The following is a 6,438-nucleotide window of genomic DNA, read 5'->3' as shown; positions in this document are numbered from 1 at the left end:
TCTTTGTCAGGGACCTCACCCTCGACCTTACCGCCATGGGTGACCCTACCAGGAGCATAGCTCCAGACGGCATCGCTCTCGGGATCTCAGGACCACACAAGCTTCTCCACCACGACAAGGTGACAATCCACGGAGAAGATTTTGGAAGCATTGATGTGGAGAATGGCACTCAATTCAGGGCCAGAGACAGAGAACAGAGTAAAATCTTTACTGGAACCAAGGTGGGAAAACTGGAACCAAAATAGCTTTGAGTGGCCATGAAGGGAGCAGAAAGCTGACATTAGGCCATTGCAAGGCAGGGGGAAGTTTGTCAATCAGGAACCATGCTGTTCTTATGGCAGGTTTGATGACAATGTTAAAAATATTGATATTGGTTCTTTGTGAGCTAAGTGTCACAAATCTCCATGACGTATGTTAGAGTGAGTGATTTATCTTCAAATGACTGTTAAGTGACACAAACCTATTACTCATTTACTGACACATTATTGATTTTTCTGACAGTTGATTCTTCAGAGTTCTGCATTAGACTGAAATAATCACATGTACTCTGAATGAGAGGCATTAAATGTGTGCTCTGGAGAATTTGTTAAAAGTATAGTTCTAAAAGAGGTGGCTCAGGAAATTGCGGATGCATTGGTAATCATTTTCCAATGTTCCTTTGATTCAGGATCAGTTCCTGAAGATTGGAGAGTGGCTAATGTTGTCCCACTTTTCAAGAAGGGAGGGAAGGAGAAAACGGAGAACTATCGCCCTGTTAGCCTAACGTTAGTCGTGGGGAAGATGCTTGAGTCCATTATTAAGGATGAAATAGTGGCACATCTAGATGGCAGAAATAGGATTAGGCCGAGCCAGCATGGATTTACCAAGGGCAAATCATGCTTGACTAATCTGGTGGAGTTTTTTGAGGGTGTAACAAGGATGTTAGACGAGGGTAAGCCAGTGGATGTTGTGTACCTAGATTTTCAGAAGGCATTCGATAAGGTGCCACATAGGAGATTGGTGAGTAAAATCAGAGCTCATGGCATTGGGGGCAGGGTTTCAACATGGATAGAAAACTGGTTGGCAGATAGAATGCAAAGGGTAGCAGTGAATGGGTGTTTCTCAGACTGGCTGGAGGTGACTAGTGGGGTACCACAGGGCTCTGTATTGGGACCACAGCTCTTTACGATTTATGTCAATGATTTAGATGAGGGCATTGAAAACTATATCAGCAAGTTTGCTGACGATACTAAACTGGGTGGCAGTGTGACATGCGAAGAGGACGTTAGGAGAATACAGGGAGACTTGGATAGGCTGAGTGAGTGGGCAGATACTTGGCAGATGTCATTCAATGTGAATAAATGTGAAGTTATCCACTTTGGAAGCAGGAACAAGAGGGCAGAGTATTGTCTGAACGGTGTCGAGTTAGGTAAGGGAGAAATGCAAAGAGACCTAGGAGTCCTAGTTCACCAGTCAATGAAGGTGAATGAGCAAGTGCAACAGGCAGTGAAGAGGGCAAATGGAATGTTGGCCTTTGTTACAAGGGGAATTGAATACAAGAGCAAGGATGTTCTTTTGCATTTGGTAAGGGCCCTGGTGAGACCACACCTGGAATATTGTGTACAGTTTTGGTCTCCAGGTTTAAGGAAGGACATTCTGGCAATTGAGGAAGTGCAGCGTAGATTCACTAGGTTGATTCCTGGGATGGCAGGGCTGTCTTACGCAGAGAGATTGGAGAGATTGGGCTTGTACACGCTGGAATTGAGGAGATTGAGAGGGGATCTGATTGAAACGTTTAAGATAATTAAAGGATTTGATAGGATTGAGGCAGGAAATATGTTCCAGATGTTGGGAGAGTCCAGTACCAGAGGGCATGGATTGAGAATAAGAGGTCAGTTATTTAAAACAGAGTTGAGGAAGAGCTTCTTCTCCCAGAGAGTTGTGGAGGTGTGGAATGCACTGCCTCGGAAGACAGTGGAGGCCAATTCTCTGGATGCTTTCAAGAAGGAGCTGGATAGATATCTGATGGATAGGGGAATCAAGGGATATGGGGACAAGGCAGGGACTGGGTATTGACAGTGAATGATCAGCCATGATCTCAGAATGGCGGTGCAGACTCGAGGGGCCGAATGGTCTACTTCTGCACCTATTGTCTATTGTCTATAGCCTGTCACAAAAATTAAGAACCATGTTTAGAAACAAAGGTGAACCAGACAAATAAGGATGTTAAATGAAGTGAGCTTTATCATGTGGAATATAGCAGCCTAATAAAACTGTGGTAATACAGTCAAATGTGTTGGCTGCATTAACAGCCAGCACATTCAAAGCTGCACAGGATGTATGTGGAGCAGCCCACAACTATCACCACACAGTCCAAGCCCACAATGTTCCAGAGAACAGCACAAGCAGCAACAACCAAACAAGCACTTTTCCTATCCCTCGCACCCTCCCACCCACTCACACACCCCGAAAGGCCTCCAAAGCCAGCACAGGCTGCCTCTAGGTTTCAAGTCCTTGTCCCCAGAGTCTCAACTTCACAGATGTTGGGCCTCCAACTTTGGAATCACGGATTTACCCTCCAGGCCTTGATTTTCATACTCGCATGAGTCTTCGACCCTCAGTGACCTGGGTCCCAGTGACTCTTTCAGACCTCTACCTTTGGTCTTCATCCTTCAAGTTTCAACTTTGGCTTTGCCCAATATGAAACTTCCACTAACTCTTCCCCAACCCCACTACTTGGATAAGTTTTTGTTAGATCTTGCTGCTTATGTCGATATATAACCACTCATTTCCATTTCTTTATGTGTGGACAAGGGTTATGTTTTTAAAAAGAACTTTAGCTTAAAATGTGTTTAGCTTAAATTTACCGATATGTCGTACCTACCAATATATTTGTCATACCTAATCTACAGAAAAGTTCTCCGCATTATTCTTGTAAGGTTAAATGTTAGTACTGTTTTAAAGAAAATTCCAAGTTTAATAGTACCATCAAATTAAATAGAAACTTGAGTTTTTGGTGAGATATGTACTTCTTGTCAAACTGGTTAATACAGAAGCTAGCAGCTTACAATTGACTTAGAGCAGTTTGGAAGCACAACCATTTACTTGCCTTTTAATAGTTTGTCTAAGTACGATTGACAGTTTCAGTATCTAGTGGTTTGGAAAATCTCAGCTGATACACACAAATAACCAAACTAATCTTTTACTTAGTAGCATGCATTTGCAATTGTAAATAATCTATTTAGATCTACAACCCCCTGCAGTCTCATCAGTCTCCAGCCAAAGTACTATTGAGCTTTGGATCTGCATAGTGATCTACTTACCTTAGAACAACAGTAAACTCATATCTCAGAAGAACAGACCATTATATTATTAAATAAGTTCTGGAGGGTTCAACAGGAGAAATTGTGATCTTTCCCCTAATGGAGAGTCTTGGACTAAAAATTTAGGATTTGAATTTACTGTGTTTTTTAAATGTTAGAAATGCTTTAATCTTGCCCCATCATTGAGATGTTCTCACAATCTATGGATTCACTTTCAGGCACTCTTTATCTCACATTCTTGATATTTATTGCTTTTTTTGTGTTTGCACTTTGGTGTCTTTTACACACTGGTTAAAAACCCAAGCTGGTGTAGCCTGTCATTGATTCTATTATGGTTATTGTTTTATTACGGATTTATTGAGTACGCCCACAAGAAAATTAATCTCAGGGTTGTATATGGTCCATATATGTACTCAGATAATCAATTTACTTTGAACTTTGAAACACAATGTTATTTCATTATATTAGTTCTTATCAAAGTGAAATACATTTGAACTTAAGAATGATACTTCTTCAGAAATAAAGCTCCTTTTAGTCACCATCTGTCAATGAGTCGGCTCAGTACCAACCTGACAACCATGTTTTCCACTTTGTTTTGAAGTGCAATTATTTGATTAACTTATCAATGGATGAGTTATGTTCATTAAGTTTTGGATGGACATTGACCAGACAAGAAAAGGAGACACTATTTACTGCATGGAGTGGACACACCCAAGTTCAAAAATTGGAAAGTAAGGATACATTTCTTTTAAACACATCCACTTCAATATAATTTCATTAAGGCCCTTTTCTGTTCAAAGGGCATGGCAAGATTCAAGCCATTTATTTATCCATTTACCTGAATGATATAAGAGTTCTCATATATAAACCAAATATAACATCTCATTTGAAAGTCAACAGCTCCACGTAGAGAACAGGTGTTGAATTGAATTGACTTGATTTCTTACATCCTTCACATACACAAGAAGGAAAAATATTTACATTATGTCTCCATCTGAATGTGCAAATTATAGTAATTTGTAATAATTAATATGTACAGTAAGATATACAACAGAACAGTCAATATAGCTTAGAAATACAATTGTGTCAGTGTGAATTAATCAGTCTGATGGCCTGGTGGAAGAAACTGTCCCGGAGCCTGTGTGTCAATGTGCACTACCTTACTTAAGCAATAAATTGAGGTTATCATTGCTATTATTTCAGATAGATTGAAACCATTTATTGTGAACAAGGCATAATAAATCACCAGTATTAAAGATGCTCAAAACCCCTCTGACCTTTAGCAGAGACAGCAGCTTCTAAACAGATACAGAGCTATTATTAATCAGCCATCACTGTTGTGACAATGTAGGTTATTACCAAGCATTAGTGTCTGCGCTGACAGCCATATAGATTTGCCTTTTGCAATAATCTATCCACTAATGCACTTTAATCCCTAAACTAAAAAAGTGCCAAACAATTTGGTGCTGCAGTGATCCCTACTGAAGTTTTTTGGAGCAGGGATTTGATATTCATAATATTTTCTAATGATATTCACCTTCGGGCCGATCCAAATGTTAACTGGTGGCCCAACCCAGCCCCATGTCCCTGTACACACAATGAAATATCACCTGCTAGACTGGAGCTGCCGAGAGTTCAAGCAGATAGGAAATGCTTCCTAACTGTCATTAGCTGGCTTTATACTATAGACGTTGGTATTTTATTCAGTCATAAACAACCATTTTTCAACTTAATAACCTTGTGTAGTTTCCCATTGTCATTGAGTTGGGACCACCGTGTTATTTATTTATAGTTTGAGAGCAGTTCAGCAAAGCCAGCATTCAGTCGTCCACTCATACTTGTCTTTGAAGATGACAATGGTCAAACGGTCCTGCCTACCACAGCTAATGATCTAGTGTGACGCTGTTGCATAGCAAAGTGAAAACTCCTGGAATATATCCTTACTTCCTTTATCAACTCTCGAGCAAAGGTGGTACAACTTTCCTCAATGAGTGAGTTATCCCAAGATTTGGTTGTCCCACAGCTGGAAGGGTTGCTTGTTGATCTTCAATGTGCTCATATGTCATCAAGTTCAAGTTTATTGTCATTGAACCAAAGACATGTATACTGCCAATCAAATCATTTTCCTCTGGACTAAGGTGCACAACACAGTAAATATAACTCACACACATAACACTTAAAGTAACATTACCTCTAGAAAATAAACAAATAACAGTCATTTGTGACACAATTTTAAAAGTACTACGTGCAACTGGTGATTTATACGTGATGAGACATTGGTGGTGGTAGGGAGATCAGTAGCCTTACAGCCTGGGGGAAGAAGCTGTTTTGCATCCTAACAGTTCTTGACCGCATGCTGAAGGACCTCCTGCCTGTGGTGAGGTGAGTATGTGCAGTGAGGAGCGGTCAGTCTCCACTATCATTGCATCGGTCATTGTCTTTGCTGATGAGGCCAACCACTGTTGTGTCATCAAAGTCGATGGTTTGGTTTGAACTAGGTCATGCAGTGCAGTCATGCTGCAGGCTTAACATGAAGCCCTGGGTTGTGCAGGGGGTGGGTAGTGGGGTGTGCCAGTGATGGAACTAGAGAGGTTTCTGTTAAAACGGACTGACAGTTACAGAGAGAGGTCACGGTGGTTACATACTTTGAACTAGCTCCCTTCTGGAAATGTGCTATAGGGCTATTAAAACAAAACTTCATACCACTTTAAATGTCTTCCTCCAGAAGTTAACCATTCCAGTTAGCCCCCCCCCCCCCACTCTATCACTGTAAACACTTCAAACCTCTTTTTATAATGTTGTTCACATTATAAGTACATGCTGCATTTGTGCACGTTTTCTACCATATCTGCAGTTTAGCTTTTAACATTATTTTATAGAATTCTTTATATTCATTGAAAGTTCTTGTTTTCTTTTGCATGACATGCCCTGGCCAACACACCACAGCAAATTCTAATACATGTAAATGTACATAGAACATAGAACAGTACAGCACAGGGCAGGCCATTTGGCCCAGAAAGTTGTGCCAAACAGGCTGAAAAATTAATCAACAACACCCAAACACTAATCCCTCCTACCTACACCATGTCCATATACCTCCATCTTCCTCACATCCATGTGCCTATCCAAACATCTC

This window comes from Hypanus sabinus, chromosome 23 (assembly GCF_030144855.1).
Source record: "Hypanus sabinus isolate sHypSab1 chromosome 23, sHypSab1.hap1, whole genome shotgun sequence".
NCBI classification, from domain to species: Eukaryota; Metazoa; Chordata; class Chondrichthyes; order Myliobatiformes; family Dasyatidae; genus Hypanus; species Hypanus sabinus.
This window is presented reverse-complemented; position numbering follows the sequence as displayed.